Below are 18,371 nucleotides of genomic sequence, written 5' to 3' on the forward strand. Positions count from 1 at the left end.
ATGATGTGTGTGTGGGTGTGTATATGAAGTGTGTGTGGGTGTGTGTATGATGTGTGTGTGTATGATGTGTGTGTGGGTGTGTGTATGATGTGTGTGAGGCAGGGGTGAAGATAACTTTGTCCAGTCGGTCATCTACCTTCGCGTGGGTTCTGGGGATTGAACTCAGGTCACCAGGCTTGTGTGATAAGCACTGTCACCAGGTGAAACACCTTGCTAGCCCATCCTAACTGAATTTTAAAATTATTCTTTAGCTTGTTTAAAGCTATGTTGCAATTTAATTCCTTCAGGGCAACAGACAATACTTTCCCACTTCATGATCTGCAGGAGAGCAGAAGGGTAAAAAAAAAATAAATAAAGCCCAGCAACAGAGCAACAAAGGAAAAATGAAACGAGCCAGCCCAAGGGTTTGCTCTCTGAGGGTGCAGGAGGTTGAGGAGCTGAGAGGTTCTGGTTAAGTTCTGGACAGTCTGTGGCACAGAAAAGGTTATGAAGAGATGGACATGTTAGCCCCTGCCTATAGTCACAGCAGACAGAAGGAGGGAGGGAGGGTTGCCCTGTGTTTGAACTAGTCTAGGCTATGAGATTAGTTGTGGGCCAGCCTAAGCTACATTTTACATTCAAAAGAATGTAAAAGAATACAAATTAAAAATATACAATGAACTCTGCTGCACAAGAACGGGAGAATGAGCAATCTGGGTTTCAATTCTGATTCTGCATTTTCCTCTGTGCTCCCTAGGTCACGCTGGTGGGATCAATCACGCCCCAAACTTAGAGTTTTCTCCCCAAACCAGTGATTCTGGTGTTGTTACAACTGGCTGGAACCCCGGAGATTGTTCATTCAAGTTTCCTCATTTTACAGACAGAAAGCCAGCTGCAGCAGTAGCTGTAATAACAGCCACAGCTCACATGTTCAGGCATTTAACACAAGCCAGACTGTTCTAAGTACCTTGAAAGTATCCTATTACCACGGTAGTCCCTACTCAGAGGTAGAGTTTTTAAATCCCATTTCCCAGGTGGGAAAACTGAGGTGTTGTGATCTTCAATACACAAGATAGTAAGTGGTGGAGCTGGCTTTTGAGCACACTTGGTTCTGCATCCCATGTTCTCCAGAAGTCCTTCCATGAACTCTCAATTTGCTTTTCACTCTTTTCTGTACCCGAAAGAGGTGCCCTGCCTGAATGGGTGCTACATAGGGTCCCAGAAGCAAAGCCCTCTAGAGCCAAAGTTCCTGGATTTTGGCACTGGCCAAAGATTAGAGTTTCCCTTCACTCTCCCTGAGATCACCAGTCCCCTCCAGACAAACCTTTTCTTAGCCTGCTCTCCAGATGTGGCCCAATCTTCCCAAGAGGACCTGGGTGGTGCCCTCCCCAAGTCAGCGCCTTTCACTACGGCCTGACGCCCCTGCTCTCTCACTCTCGGGCCCTTCTCTTGAAACTCAGCGGCCCCGCTGCTGAGCTCGCGTCAGAACACCCAGCGTGATGCGTTTTCCTCCTTTGCCATCAATAGTTGTACATTCTGTGTTCACCATTATGGATACAAACTGTTTCTCAGAACAAAAATGAAACGGCAGAGATAACATGGCAGAGTAAAATGCCGCTGCAAAAGACGGGGCCCCTCCACAGTGTTTCAGCAGCCATTGGGTGAGACTGGTTACAGAATGGTACACCAACGCTCACTGGCTGAATGAAGACGCTAGCTCACAGAAGATGCTAGAAACAAATGGAAACACTAATGTTGGCAGACCAATAGCATCGGTATCAAATTACTGCGGCATGGAGAAGCGTTAAGTAAATGATGTCTCGAGTTGACTGGTACAGGCGGCAGGGTTCCACTAGCAACCAAGCCTTCCACCCCTCAGGACACTGGTTTGCCATTGGGTAGCACCGCATCCTCAAGCTACCTCGAGGACAGCTGAGATGAACGGAGACAGCATCTTGTGACTGACTGCCCCAAACCTGGACAGGCTCTTAGGAAAGTCCTTAGAGATCCACCTCACCTGCCTTTCATCCGGGTATTTCCTACTTGCTGACCCTGCTGCACGAGGTGGTCACCTGGTCCTCTCTCACCACCGTTCCTTCCCAATTGCCGACCGCTATCTCCATCAAGATCCTGCCCTGCCTTTTTCCTGAAGCCTTTTCACTTCTGGGCGTGTTCTGGGTCCCAGGCGGTCAGATCATGCACCACTGTGGGCTTATGATTGATGGGGGATCTCACCTTCCCCTTTTCTTATCCAGGGAGCTCCTTGAGGAGAGACTATGTCACTTAGCTCTGCATCTTCAGAGTCCAGCACAGGACCGGGATCATTTTATTTACTCAATAAATATCAAAGGAGGAGGGGAGGGGGAGGGACAGTCATAGCCTTTGAAACTATAGACCATTAGAGGCACTAAGTGTTCCTAACTGGAGACGGAAGTCCATTGTCTGGTGCCTTGTAGTTCTCAAGAACGAGCTGTTTTCACAGGCACAGAGCTCCGGCCCAAACAGAAGCAAGGACAATTCTAGCAGAGAGAGGACTCTTTCCCACTTCCCTGCCCAATAACAAGGCACAAAATTGCCCTGCGACAGCTCGTGCCCTCCACTAACACCATTCCCCGGCAGTAATTCGGTTAGCTGAATAATCACAAAACCCCGGAACAAAGAGGCGCAAGGCACGTTGCTCAAGTCCCAGCACCAGGGTATTCATTTTATCAGTTGGCACAGCCCTCGTTAAGGGAGCTTCAACGCAGTCAGGCAGCATTTTGTTTGGTCATCCTCATCCGAGGGTCTTAGAGAAACGGGAAGAGAAAAGAAAGCCCCTCTCAGGGATTTTTCCTGATGGTACAAGTTTCACAAAAAGCTGAGTGTACAACTTGTGAAATAATAAGCTTCGGTGCTAAGCCAGGCTTCAGCGACAATTACCGCGCAGAGAAAGGGTGCTGCTCGAGCCTCCAGCTTACACCAGTGACTGCAGAGCAGCCCGAAATGTCACGTTCAAGTTGAAGGGGCTGAGCCAATTAGGTAATTTCCACCAAATTGGGTCCATTAATACTCGGACATTATCTTGAGGGAGAAATGGAACTTGGTGACAAGGTGCAATGTGGCTGGTGAAATATTAGTTTTGGGCAATCACAAATCAAGATCCAAGTCTGTTAAATTATTCAGCATTCTTGACCTCGTTATTAACTGACTTTGTAAGGGGTTTTGCCCATATTCATATCATATCAGGGTTGAAGGAGTTTGGTTTTATTCCCTTTCCTCAGACGTTTCTTTCTTATTATATCGGAGGATAGATAATGAATACACTCTTATGTATATATGTAAACATACATACATATACATATGTATGTGTGTATTTTACCACCTAAAGAGCAAAGGCAATGTCCATAGCTTTGTTTGATGATCACAGAAGGAGAGCAATTGCTCATATAGCAGCACACAACAGAAATATGAATAGCAATTATAAATCTCCCCCCCCCCCGCTTTTCTTTGCTAGCACATGACCTCAGGTAACACAGCAATCTTCCAACCAGACATCTGCCTTGGTTCACGGTGTACTGAACAGAAAGCTGTAATTGGTAGCATACGGCTTCAGAAATGAGTCAGAGAGTCTAGGTCAAGCCTGCTTCTGGAGGTGTCCCTAACACAAGAACAAAGGTATTATTTTCCAAAATGGGTGAAAGCCACAGAAAGACTCCAGGAAGATCATGTTCCAAAGATGCTTGTTTATTCCAGTTTGTTCCAAAGACGTTTGGAACAAATGATCCGTCAACACTGACAGGATTTCTATAACCAGGAACTGGATTAGATATTTCAAACCTTAACTCTACGTTCCTGTAAGTTCTGAGAATCTTAATCAGCTGCACAATTACCCTCAGGATATGGTTAGCAGATACCATTTAAATTTAAGTTAAAATAATTCCGGGAGTCATAATAATGACTTGGGTCTAGGATATGAACCCTGACTGACCCAGTGAAGACCTGAAAAGATAAAGCAAAACCCTTCTTTAAGGGATTTGGGAAAGAGAGAAGCAAGAGGATGACTGTTTGGGGACCCAGGGCTGGATAGCAATGCTTCTGTTACATAGATGCATTTTGTAATGTTGCCCACGAGTCAGAACAAAACAAATCCTGTGAGCACAGAGACATAGGCTTCCATCCCATCCCTACAGAACCATAAGGGAGCAGAGCAGGTGCAATGACTTCAAAGTGTTCCTCTCTGTAATTAACCTGGCTCCACCGCAGAGTGGAGTCGGCAGCTCTCAGCACTCACTGAGGTTGAGGATTTTTAGGCAACTATTCCCAGACATTAAAATAATGTTTGAATTAGTACGAGTCATAGTGGCCTAGATTCCCGTGCGCCTGAGTACCCTACTGTATCTCTTCCATGTGTGCGATCCGTCGGAGGGGTGCGCAGGGCGAAGACACACCAGAGCACAGGGCAGGAAGGAGAATTTAGGTCAATTACCGTTTGAAGTGCGAGCCCTTTTAACAGCTACTCAAGGCAGTGTGTTGTTCATGGACCTGTGTATAATAAAAGTGACCTGCGCTAGTTCTTTAAATACCACCTTTTGGTTGCGAGTGATCAAAGTATTCAGTTTGTGTAAGAAAAAAAAAGAAGATCAAGAGAAGTTTCATCCATGTTCTTTCTGGAATCTATTAAGAAGGATTAGGTATGCAATTTACCTTTCTCAGAGTCTGGGCTTGAAAGGTGGAGTCTCCAATTCTGTCTCTTCCCCAGCTGAGTCTTTGTCTTTACCTATAAATAGAAGAGACAAGTGGTTTGGATGCCACTTCAGAATTTCTGATATATATATATATGTATATGTATATATATATATATATCTCATAGAGGAATGTATGAGGAGATGGGGGGATGCAGGTCATGTCTGTTGTGGACCCACTTCCTAAAGTTAAAAATATGAAGAATGCATTTGAACTATTAACCATTAGCACATAGAGAAATAAGAAGGCATAGGAAAAATCTGATAGAGTTTCATGCCTTTAGCTAACTAGACAGTCCCCCAGGATGGATTCTCTCATTTTATTATTATTTACTGGGCACTTGTCGTATGGCAGACACTGGATGTTTTGGTGAAGACAGCAGTGATTTTAATCTGACATCTGAGCCCAGGGAACAAAGTAATGCATCAACAATTCTTGGAACTTATGCGGAGTGTGCACAAGCGTGGATTAGATGAACATATTTAAGACATGAATGCAATATTAGTGATTTTCTTTTTTAATCATTTGGTTTGGGCGCATGCCTGTAATCCTAGCACTTGAGAGGTGAGGGAGAGGTCAGGAGGTCAAGACATTCTCTACTGCAGAGTTTCCATGAAGGCCATCTTGGGCTGCATGAGACTTTTTTTCCACCAACCAACCAACCAACCATCAACCAAACAACCAACCACTACCAATAAAAGGTTTCAACGTTTTAGAAAGTACAGAATTATAATGTAAGAAAACACCATCTTTGCCATTCTAAAGCAATAATCAGTACAAGTAACTTGCTACTCACCCTTCTGGATCTTCCCTCCCAACACACAAATATATATTTAAATATTTCTTACCAATGATGGGTAAGCTAGAGAATATTGCATTTTGGATGCCAAGTGGAGTCATGGATAAGAGTAAGGAATGGCATGAAGGCAGTAAGTTAAAGCAGAAAATAATTTGGTATGTAAATTATTGGCTTATAAGTATCATCTTGTCATGAATAAGACCACTGACCTTACCGAATGTCAACGAATAAACAGTTTCATGACTTTCAGATAACACACAGTTAACGTAGAAAACTGAAAAGTATAATTAACTGAAAAAAAAAACAGAGAAGTCTTTCTTAATTAAGGATATACTTCTTTTTTTTTTATTTCCTTGCAGGGCTTAATAAAAATCCCGTGGACTCAAAGTGACATAATGAACAGAAGGAAAACCCATAGATCTTCAAGGAAAATAACATAAAAATTTAAATAGTACTAATAAAATCAACTGCTTTTATGGTTACAGAGAAATACTAGCTTATTAGAGTCATTTTGAAAATTATGCAGATATATAAAGGAAATAAAAATCACTCTGAGTCCTACAGTTCAGAAACAACATTTGCAAAGCTCCCTTCCAGTGTGTGTGCACACAGACATGCCTTGAGGAAGGCTGCATGCTTTTGGATGAGGAACGTCATCCATGCATTTGAACTCATGCAACTGAACCCTTGGCCCCTGTTGGTGGTGATGTTTGGGGAGGTTATGGAACCTTAGGAGGGGCAGCCTCACTGGAGAAAGCAAGTTACTGGGCAGGATTGGGGAGTTTATAGTCTTGCTCCACTTCCAGTTTGCTTGCTCTGTTGTGGTTGGAGGGAACTCCCAGATCCCCACTTGGCTACCAGGCCCGCCTCTTGCTGTGCTGCTCCTGCCATTACAGATTTCAGTCCTCTGGACCTGGAAGCTGGAGCAAACCTTCTCTTCCTTAAATCCATTTGTCACACTCCTTTGTCACAGCAACAGAAAGGGAACTAATACAGCCTGGAGGGAGACAAACAAGCATGCATGTGTGTGCAAGCATGTGTGCACATGCGCGCGCGTGCATTGTATAAGTGTTTAAAGGGTTTAATACCGAGTGCTTGTCCCTGCAACAAGGCAGGGTCTCCAAAGCACTCTAGCAATGAAATAAGACTTTGGTTCTCCTCCCCCAAAGCCCATGCATTACTTGGACACTTAAGATGGTTTTCAAAGATGAATTAGTTTCACCTTGAATTTCAACAGCTACCCAATGGTGAGAGCCAAGCACAGAATCTGCTAAGCCTTGTGACTGCTCATTTTGAAAATCTGGATTTTAATTAGGAAGAGATGTAATTCAGGCTTGTTATTCTGCATCCCTCAAGACTGCAGGTGCTGGGACTGAAGGGATAGCTGAGTGCTTAAAAAACGCATACTGCTCTTGAATAGGACCTGAGTTCAGTTCCCAGCACCCACACCAAGAGGCCCAAAACTGCTGGTAAGTAACTTTAGCTCCAGGGGATCTGACAACCCATGTGATCTCTGCAGGGACTTGCACTCATATGCATATACCCACACATGTAATACAAAATAAAAAAAGACACTACCAATGCCAAGTAGAGCATGGGCCTGGGGAGAGGAGGCTATTGCAGGGGAGCAGCACAGGGCTCCTTGCTTTGTTTGGGGCTGCAGTGTCCGGCTTGCCCCACACCATATCTCATTTACTGACTTGTGTAATGACTAACCTAGTCTTGACACCCCCCTTTCCAGAACCTAGAAGGATGGTATAGTCTCTTGTGCACACACAGCCTGAGACCATTTTCCCATAGCCCATCTGCCCACAACAAAATGCCCAGGAGCGTGGAGTAAACAAGACCCTACTTTCTCACCTCCCACTGTACAAACACAAGCCAAACGTTGACAAGAGACTCTGCTCCTCACTCTGGTAGAATGTGAAAGTCAGGGTGCAGAAGGAGAAGTTCAAGCTAGATATGGTGGGTGGTATACTCCCATAATTATAGCACGTGGTGGTGGGGGGCTGAGGCAGGAGGATCAAGAGTTCCAGACCAGCTTGGGCTACATGGTTAGATCCTGTCTTAAACTCTCCCTGCCTGGGGTGGGGGCAGGTTTGCAGGGTTAGAGAAGGGCGAGGACAGATGTGAGAAAATGAGATCCAAGGCTTGGGAAGCAAGAGGAGAGATGACATGCGAACCCCAAGCACTATGAGAACTTTGGCTTCCCGCTTTCCTGGGTTTGGACCTTTGTGTATGCGTTTGCCAAAGGAAACAAGTTGAGTGTCCTCTGAACCCCCATTTCTTATAAAAATGGAGATCTTTTTGTGCCCAGTTATTTTGTAAAGATTTTTTTTAGGTGTGTGCATCTGTGTGTATGTATGTGTACCATATGCATGAAGGTTCCCGTGGAGGCCAGCAGAGGGAGTTCCTCTGGAGCTAGAGTTACAGGTGCTGGGAGCCGAACGTGGGTCCCCTGCAAGAGCGACATGCGCTCTTAACTGTGGAGTTTACTTTGAAAACTGGAATGAGATCATGCCGGTAAAATGCTAAGCTCCATGTCTGGCACACGGTGTGTTTGTAACAGACACTGGTCTCTTATTCCTCTGGGCAAAGCTTTGTAAAGCTTATGTTCTAACTGTAAACGTACACACAAACACGTAAGGGAGGGAGGACCAACAGTTACAGGAAAGTATGTGCCCAAGTAGATCTTCACTTTGTCAACAAAGAACCAGTCCCCCAAACACTAAAAGACGAACTCAGGAGTTCGGAAGGTTGGCTGTAGACCTAGGTCAAGTGAGGAACGACTTGGCTGGGTGAGCCATTAGCGAGGACGAGGGCGTTAGAAATGCATGGGAGACTCTCATTATTTCCCATTTCCATGAAGTGTTGTAGTTCAAGGTTAGAGAAGAGCGCGATCTGTCCTTCTGGGGAACATCTGAGCACTCAAACAATACCAGATGAAATGATCAGCTTGCAAACTTTTGAAAACACTGCTACCTGCAGGGTTGAAAGGGGCCCTGTTAGATAAGAATCTGCTGCGTTAACTTTTCATGCGATGGGAGCAGCTTTTCTCTTATGTGGTGGTATCATTAGATTCCACTTGAGTTCGCGAAAATCATTTTCTGTCCAAGTTTCTACTTGAACCCAGTTGCTATCGGAGTCGAGCATCCGTAGGGGAGGCAATTAGTTAGCTAGTTATCATGACTTTACTTACTTGGTACATTTTTTAGCAAATGGAGAAATGTCAAAAACCTAAAATAATTCTATAGAAATATACAACCGACTCCTTTCCCCCACAGATCATTAGCTCTGTGGATGGGATTTCAAAGGCACCGTCACCTGCGCCACCGTCTCCTGTTGCATTATTATGAAGTTGTCCTGATTTGAAAGGGCCAACGGGAAGCATTTTAATAGAAATTACAGGGTACTTACTGTCAGAGGGCGGAGGCCGTGTGAAGGCGTGAAGAGAGAACCTTCTCTGTAAGCGATAGCAGTGGAATCTAAGTTCTTGCCAAGATTATTAGTTGTGCCACCTTTGGCTGTTCCCTTGGCTAAAGGCCCATTTAGAACACTTTAAAAAGTGTTCGCCAAAGAGTTTCTCCAGGGGAACACTTCGCTTACCATCTGCCAGTGTTTTCTTTACTCTTAGGCACTGTTTGGCGCCTTTACCTGATGAACCGCCTCACTGACCCAAACGCCCTCACGTTTTTAAGGGTACCTCATACGTATGCTCAACGGGTGTTTGAACAAATGAATGAGAGGAAAAAAAAACTACCTTCAGTTTTTGTCTACTGGTCTGTCAAAAATAAAAAACTGAACACCTACATTATATATTGGGTCTATAATATAAAATATACCTATCAAATTTCATGTACACATGTACATGCATATGTGTGCATATAGCAGTTATATGTATACAAAAATGTGTGTGTATCAACATATATAAAGAGCTGGCTTTTATAATGCCAACAGAAGTGATGAGCTGTTTATCTCACACATGCTAATAAAATTTTCAGAAACATCCCTGGGCAGGTTTCATGTCAACATTGGCCTTTTTGGGATATTTTCATCAGTGGTAAATATTTACTGCTTTAGAGTAGATTAGATTTCTAAAAATAGCTAGTTATCATTTGAGGATGCACAAGTGAAATAAATAGGCCAAGAATTCGGGCAATGCTATTCTTTACCTGAAAATATTCATAAAGTAATGAGTTCACTATTTTCTGTATGGGTTATAAATTGCTTTTAAAAATAGAGGTTTTACTGAGAAATAAACAACATGTCATATAGCCTGCCCACTTAAAGTGTATAAGTAGAATAGGAAACAGATATCATAGGGAACTTGAAGACATTCTCATCTTCACAAAGAGAAATGCTGCACCCTTTCATATCACTCTGCTCTCCAGGACCTAACTTTTCCCTCAGTCCCAACGAGCCACAGTCAGCAATATGTCCCTGCAGATTTACCTATTTTAGATATTTCATATAAATGGTGCTTTGTGCTGTGACTTTTCTTGGTGCACTAATTTTGAAACATGTATGATTCCTTTTAAAATGCTTTTATTTGTGTGTGTGTGTGTGTGTGTGTGTGTGTGTGTGCCACATTTGTGCAGATGCCTTCAGAGGCCAGGGAGGGAGTCAGATCCCTTAAAGCTTGAGTACCAAGTGGTTGTGAGCGGTCTAATGTGGGTGCTGGGAACTGAAATTGGGTTCTCTGACTGCTGGGCCATCTCCCTAGCCCTGATTCCTATTTTTAAATAATAATTCTCCTATTGCTTTGAGATAGTAACACAAGTGCATTATTTCCCATTTCCTTCCCTCCCTCCAAACCCTTCTCTATGCCCCTTGCCCTTTTCCAAATCTATGGGCCCTTTTTTATTAATTTTTGTTACAAATGTCCAAAATACATAAATACAACCCGTCCAGTCTGTATATGTTAGTTGTCTGTATATTTTCAGGGCTGAGCATTCGGTATTGGATAACCAATTGATGCTCTTCCCTGGGCAAGACTATTTCTTCTGCTCTCAGCATTCCTTAGTTGCATATAGTTCTTTATGTAGAGCTGAGACCGCCTGGACATCACTCACTTTAGTGTGTCTATTGTTCTTGTTTATCATGTTTAGGCATCATATTGGTGAGACTTTATGGGTGTAACTTCTGACATACCTAGGAGATGCAATTTCACAACAAACTTCCCCTGGCTCCTACAATATTTATGCAATGATTCTGAAGCCTTAGATGGGGGAACTGTATTGTAGAAGTATCATTGGGACTGTGGTTTTTCTGTAATGGTCTATCTGTTGTCAAGAGAAACTTCCTTGATTAGTGGTAAGGACTACACTTACCTGTGGGCAGAAGGATAAATATTTAGAATGTAGTTAGAGATTCTGCGAGGTTAATAAAGTGGCAGCGGCAGGTTCTCCTTTAAGATCCATGACTCCATTAGTCTTGGGTAGTTGGGTAGGTTTCTGGTACCAGGCCTTCCCTCTTGATGAGCAAGTCTTAAGTCCAATTAGAGAGTTGTTGGTTATCGCCAAGATGTGCATGCCACTACTGTGCCCTTAGTGGTAGTCTTGATTCTTTTTTTGTTGATATTCCATGCAAGGCTGAGTAGCCACCCATCTATTGAAAGACTTTTGAGCTGTTTCAACTTTTTAGCTGTTATGAACAGTGTTACTATGAAACAGTCAAGTATAATCTTCATCGGAACACTTGTTTTTGATTAGTTAATACACATATATGGAGTGGGCTTGTGGGGACATGTGATCAGCCTGTTTTACTTTTAGAGGAAACTACCAAAATTTTCCAGAGTATTGATACAACTTTACTTTTACTGGCAAGGAATAAGGGTTTCAGCTTCTTCAAAAATTCATAAAAACTTATTTTTTTTTCTTAAAACTGAATAGCCATTTTAATGGGTGTGAAGTGGTATTTGGCAGTTTGATTTGCATTTCCCCAACAACTAATGGCACTGAATATGTTTTATGTGTTCTTTTGCCGTTTGCATGGCTTCTGGAAGAAGAGTCTATTCAAGTTCTTTGCCTCTCCTTTATTTTTTTAACTAGGCACTTCCAGAAGAGGAGACACTTTTTCTAATTAAATTTTTTTTTCTCGCAAAGTAGAATACTTCATTGAGCATTTGTGCAAGTAAACAACCAAGTAATTCTATTAAGATGTAGCTTTGTTCCACACACAACACTAACTCATCCATGGCTGTCACAACCAACATTTACATGGGTAGTGTATGCACATAGGCCATTTACATTTCTAATAGGGACTCACTAAACAACCCCATTGCTACAGAGTTTCCTCAAAGAAGGCACTCACAGACAGTGATCTAGTTGGAAGGGGGTACCATGAAACTGTGTGCACAAAGCTCATGTATGACTGAGAAAACAGGATTCATACATGACAAAGGTTAGGGGTATGCTGTGGAGATCATGAGAATCCAAAACGTCCCCTTTCCCTAACTCTTGAGTTGACACTTGCATCGTGTCTGGGAATCCGAAAAGATGCCACACGAAAAAGATTCGTAGGTCTTCTGAGGCCAACTCTTCCAACTAGATTATTATATTGCCACCAGCTACTGTTCTTCTTACTGTGTTCAAACCTGGCAAGAAGCAAATTGAAGAAGTAAGGCGTGATTTCAGCTCACAGTTTGAGGGGCGACATCCTTTATGCGGAGGAAGGCATGGCTGTAGGGGTGTTACACAGCTGGTCACATTGTTTACAGGTCAGGAAGGAGATAGAGATGACCAGTGATTCTCAGCTTGTTTGAAACTGATCCAGTCTGGGTTGCCGCCGGCATTCACAGAGAATCTTCTTTGCTTTCTTAAACCTCTCAGGAGATGATGACCTCAGAGCAACACTCAGAGGTGCATTTCCATGGTGATTCTAATATCATCAAATTACAATAAATATAACCATTGCTGCCAGTCACATAAACACAGGCAGGCGACTTGTGTTTCCCCAGATCTGTGTGGATATACACAAGAGAATTAATGTGAAAAGTGGGGTGGCTTAGAAAAGCAAGCAGCTAGGCAGGTGGAAGTGGGGAGCATGTTGGTAGGAGAAAATGGGCTGCCCGGTGGGTGAAAATCCAGGTGGGGAGCCAGCAGGACGTCTGTGCAGTAGGTTGCTGGCAAGTCATATTCCAATATAAATCTCAATAATTCAAAATATCAGTCAGATGAAGCACAAAACGGGGTTCTGGTGGAGTCCTTTGAAACACTCAGTTGCATCTACCCTAACGCCTTGGAGCGCTAAAAGTCACCTCACTGGGTCCAAGAGGCTCTGACGAGCATCTCCCACCCAGGTCTCCGTGCTTCTTTCATGTGGAGCATCAGATCTGGAGGAAAACTGAGCCAGGAGATTGCAGGCATTCCTGCCAGCCAGTTACCCCAAGGGTTCAAACTGGAGACGCAAAATGGCGGCAGCTTTCCCCAGCGCTGCTCCACGAAGAAATGGGCAAGGTGGAAGAACAGGATGAAAACGCAGACCCTAAGAAGAGGGACTGCAGGCGCCCACTTAGGGATTTCCCCGCTCTTCTCTAGGATCTTTTGTTAAAAAACAAAATCAAAATTATGCACCACAATTCCCTCCACGGCCTTCTTTTGCTCAGAATTAAAAACCAGCTACTGAAGACTCACACTTCAAAACCCAGCCGGGTGCTTTCTGCTATCAAGGAAGGTGCCCGAAGAATAAATTGCTCCGATCAGAAATAGAGCATTTTAGTTCTGCCACGAGCGCTAAGATCTGTGTTTATAAGTCTCTCCAAAGGCAACTCCATTTCGGCGGCGCTCCTCTCGTTTTCTTTTGATGCATCAAACCTGTGGACTGGAGTCTTGTGATTGCATTCCGCGCCGGAGCAGTGCAATTGTAAATATTCATTGGAATTCAAGCTAGCTTTCCCAGGTCACACCTCGGGCTGTGCAGCTATGCAAACAGCAGCGGAGCCACATTAGCTCTCTGCCTGGAGGCCGCTACTTCCCCACCGCCCCTAGGACCCTTTCTCTGGAGCGAACCCATGCAGAGAAAGCGGCCCTTAAACACCATTTCCACCCACCATTTCACTTTTTTCTTTTCTCCCCATGACTTCAGATCCTTAGTAATTCTGTCTGTTGGTCCCAAATATGCATTAAAAAGACAACCTTGTCCTTGACTAAAAGCCCATAGTCTGAAGCCTCTTGCTGGGCGTGTATGTTCAATCTATTTAGGAGAATAATCGGATTCTAGCTATTTCGTGAGAGGTGCACGCATGCACGCACGCACGCATGCGCACACGGACATACACGGGACTATATACATGTATGCAACAACTGCAGATGGAAAGGTAGGATGGTTAGCTACTCAAATTAAGATACACGCACATGAACAAGTTTTTCCATCTTTGTTATCCAAATGAAAAAATTAATTAATATGGGATTAGAAAAAGTAACCACTGTGACATTGGGAATACCTTATTAGCTATGAAAACCCTAGAGTGTAGAATTATTTACATATTTAAGACAAAAATGTTAGACTCTAAAAGCTCTGTTAGGTGGAGAGGTTCAGTTCCGTGGATTGCCAGGAAGTTGCAGGACTAAGTCTGGGGGTCCTGGACCCCTCCCTGATAAAGTTACTAAATAGTAAATGATTAGATTCTAGGAGAACCCAGGGCACCTGTGAAATTAACTTCAAAATCACCCATGGAAGAAATCAATGCATAGAAAAATGACCCATAGAAACCAATTCACAGAGTTCAAAGGAGGGACAGGAGCAATGAAGACAAAGACACTTTTAACGCTGAAGCAGTTCAATGGAAAGGAGTCTAGGTTAAAGCTCTCGGGGTCTGGCCAACATTCAGATTTAATGAAGAAAGTGAAGACTCAACTTTAGGAACAACAACAAAAAAAATGGTCAGACTTCCAATCTCATAAAGAACTTTATTTCAATATGATTTAACTGTTTGTACTCACGGGTAAAAGGCACCCTGCTAGCTATTTAGGGGTACACATAGAAAAAGTCTATAAATGTCCTAAGTCTTGAGGCACACAGAGTGGGGTCACAGATGGAGAACAAAGACGTTTTGGACTGACAAAGTGGCCTAGATAAGTTCATGCCAAGAAAGTCAAGGATCCTGCTCTGTGAAGGAGAGGGTAAGGAAGGACAGGGGTCTCTTAAGAGAGGGGCAAGAACGGCTCAGAAGGGATCATTGCAGGCAGGAATTGGAAGGTCGATAGTCATTTATGAGCGACAGCTTCAATCCGGGTCACTTGAAAAGGACTGGGGAATAACTGCGGGCAAGAGAGGATGATACGTGTGGGTTATTCTTCTGACAGTGTCAGTAACAGGCAGAAGGATAAAGATGAGCGGACCTTTCCTGCCTTGCTGTTTTAAAGTAGAAAAAGGAGAATGGCGGAGTGGACCTGTGGGGAGAAGAAGGATAAGAAGAAGGGTTTGGATAAGACAAAGAGGCAGATTTAGGGAGGAGATAACACTTCTTTCCCCACTTACTCATTTCTTCTGGGGTTTCATTCAACAAATGCCTTCACCCACTCTGAGGCATGCAGCGAGAAGGCTGACTGTAAGGTCTCTACCCTCGAGTGTCTGAGATGGCAAGAGCAGCAAAGACCTAGCATCCCCTGTCTCGCAGAACTGCTCTAAGCCTGTCCACTCGGCACTGTGAAGCAGCAATGACTCTTATCTATAACACCAAAAAGTTTATTAAATCACAGAGAAATTAAATAACAAGCCACAGCCGCACAAGTATTTCTAGCAGGGCTGGGACTTAGTGAGTCTGGGTCCAGGGACTTTGCTCTTCACCCTATATATACGAACCAAGAGACTTGTAATGTTGGCGACACATTCTAACCACTCTGGGACAGTGCTCATTTATGTTTGTTGTCCCAGGGGATGCATTCATTGCATCCCCTTTGCAGGAGAAGTTTGGAAGATAAATCATGGGACCGCACTGATGACAAGACAGAGTTTCCCTTTCCAAGTGGTTCACCATTGGCTTGTGTGCTGAGCAGGGGCATTGAAGGAACAAATGAAATGGCTTCCCTTGTCTAGGACCCACAGCCTCAAGACCCTCTCGGACTTACAGCTTCTTTGATCCTCTTGGTTAGATCACAGAGGCCTCCCCATCCCTCGTGGCCTCTGTACCCTTAAGCACTTTAACCTCACTGGCTTCAGTTAAAGGAGAAACACAGCAAAGCACAGTCGCGCAAAGCGGCTGCCAAATGGAGTTCTGCACATGGAAGTGGCAAGCAGCGAAGGAAGCCGCGCATACAACTCCCCACAGAGGATTGATCTGCTTCTCTCTCTCTCTCTTGCTCATCAACTTTCCTTTCCTATGACCCCAGGCCAGCAATTCCACTGCTGAATCCAACCTCAGGTATAGTAACCCGAGCTGTACAAATGTGTACCTCAGCCAAGGCTGGTATTGGGTCAACACCACAAACCATTTGCACCAATTTTGCCTTTTCTATTTTGGTGGCTATTTGTAATATGTCTATTATTTTTTGTTTGTTTGTTTTTGAGACAGGGTTTCTCTGTAGCTTTGGAGCCTGACCTGGAACTAGCTCTTGTAGATTAGGTTGGCCTCGAACTCACAGAGATCCACCTGCCTCTATCTCCTGAGTGCTAGAATTAAAGACCTGTGCCACCACCACCTGGCTGATACCTCTATTCTTTTTATTGTCTTTAGCCTCTGGTGGGAAGACAAAGAGTTGGTACCAGGAGGGTCGACCTAGTACCCTCTGAACAATGCTAACCTCATACCACTGTCAAATTAGCACCGTTGGGTGATTTAGAGATCATCCAACCCCGTGGATCTGTTACAAAAGGTGTCGCTTACTCCCGAGTGCTCACTCATTTCTACAACACTGAGATTTGGCTCCCACTCCAGAAATGCCATTTAAAATGCTGCCATGAGCAAAAACGATGGCAATGCCTAGGCCAGAGCAAGCAGAACACCAGCCCAGGGAACCCAACAGAGACATCCATCCAGGGTTTTCAATATCCTGCCAAGGAAGTACTGTTGTGAAAGGCTTTATTATTCTCTGAGGTTTTAATGTGCTGGCCGACAGAATTCTCTTATTATTTCTCTGTCTGCTTTCCTTTCCCGCTGTCTTCTCTGTCTGTCCGGGGCCCTCTGTTCTTGTTTCCTCTGAACTCAATCTTGCAGGGACTTTATGCATTCATGGTGATTTCAGCCACAATTTAGATTACCAACACTTCCCCACGCACATCTGAGATGCCGGAGGGTATCTTACTCTTTCTCCGTTCCTTCCTTGGCAAGCTCATCCTCTAATATGATTTCAATAATAGCCAACATTTATCATGTGTCAGCCACAAAATTGATACTCGGAGCCCTATAAGGCTGTGTGTATGTGCTGTGTGTGTGCGTGTGTGTGGTGTGTGCGATATTATCATCTTTGTCCTTCAAGGGAAGGATCAGGTAAGTTCTGGAACTGAGCTCTGAACCCGGGCAGTTTTGCTTTCAGAGTCTACGTTTTTAACCACCACACTGGGATGTCTCCTCATACTCAAACAGATTATGCTACAACTCCCTAGGGTCTGAGTGGTAAATTCTTGTGTTTTTGCTTCACGGCCAGTGAGGGGTGGCTTTAAGTTGTAAACAGTTGTCCTCTGGGAGTGCCCGAGGGTCCTTCTTGGAAAGTTGCCCATTTCCAGGTAGAAAAGAGCAGGTAGAAGCCATAATCTTTCTTTATTCTTCCCCCTTCCTTCACACTGGTTACAAGTCTTAGCACATGACTAATAACCAATATGAAGATAGTGCCAATAATTTCACTATTTGTAGTTCTGGTATCATAGGCAGAAAAAGCCTAGCTCCTTGATGACGCTTTGGGATGCTGAATAAACGCCTTTCTTACTTTTCATATGTGGGAAATGAAGCCTATTCCTTTAGTTCACTATTTTATATTATTATTATTATTATTATTATTATTATTATTATTATTATTATTATTATTATTATTTATTATTTGTAGCTGAGTGTGGTCCCGACTGACTAAAAGGTATTTCCTATTCACTACAAATGTGTTCTATCCTACCCTAATTGCTGGTTCCAGATGCAATTTATAATAAACTATAGACATCTATCACTTCATTTAGATTTCTCATCTCTTGTCTTTGCTCAGGGTTGGTGATTTTAGCAGAGGTCAGCACTTTTGTCGAAGGTCAGAAGGTAAATGTTTCAGATTTAGCCGGGCCGGATGACCTATGCCACAGCCACTCCTCCTGCTTTTACAGCGAGGAAGCTGCTAGAGACAAGGGGCGGACAGGGGCCGTGGTGGAGCTTCAGTACCCCAAAGGGGAAGCTGGTGAACTGAACCTGCGATCTTAAGAAAGACTGTATGAGGCAGCGAAGACACCCCTGATCCAACCTGCATCTAAGTCCGACAGCTCCTGCCAGTCTTTGCCCTCTTCCCCCTCAGATGCTTAGGAAGGACCAGCAGGCCTCTCACTGGAAACCAAATCAAAGAGCAGAAGGAATTTAGAGTTACTGTGTCATGTTAGATGTCATCACAAGGGACCGAGAGTGGAGAGAACAGAATGAGATTTTCCTCTCAACACAGATTTTGTAGGAGATTGGGGGCAGGGTGGGAGACCTCTCCTCTCTCTCCATGATGGGGGCATCCAGGATAGGAGAGTGGGGACAGGTGGGAGTCCTCCCCTCTCTCTTGAGGATGGAGGAGTCCTGTATTAAGAGAATGAGTTGCAGGGTGGGAGACTTCTCTTTTGGTGATGGGGAGACCTGTGATAGACATTAAGTTTGGTTACTATAATCAAATGTTAAAGATTCAGGCTCTGGACAAACGTGAACACTTCCTGATTTTTCTTCCTGCTTTTCCTCCCCTCCCCCCTTCCTCCCCCCACT

The 18,371-nt window shown here is 44.0% G+C and overlaps 1 protein-coding gene across 1 annotated transcript in view; it reads right to left on the reverse strand.

The window, feature by feature from the left end:
- The window catches only part of Pmfbp1 (polyamine modulated factor 1 binding protein 1), a 174,035-nt gene that overhangs the window by 126,948 nt on the left and 28,716 nt on the right, over positions 1-18,371 (reverse strand). The window contains exon 4 of the mRNA XM_005345702.3: positions 4,663-4,735. The gene's annotated coding sequence lies outside the window, so the exon portion shown is untranslated. The remainder of the gene's footprint in view (positions 1-4,662; positions 4,736-18,371) is intronic.

Source organism: Microtus ochrogaster, chromosome 4, assembly GCF_000317375.1.
Source record: "Microtus ochrogaster isolate Prairie Vole_2 chromosome 4, MicOch1.0, whole genome shotgun sequence".
Classification (NCBI taxonomy): domain Eukaryota; kingdom Metazoa; phylum Chordata; class Mammalia; order Rodentia; family Cricetidae; genus Microtus; species Microtus ochrogaster.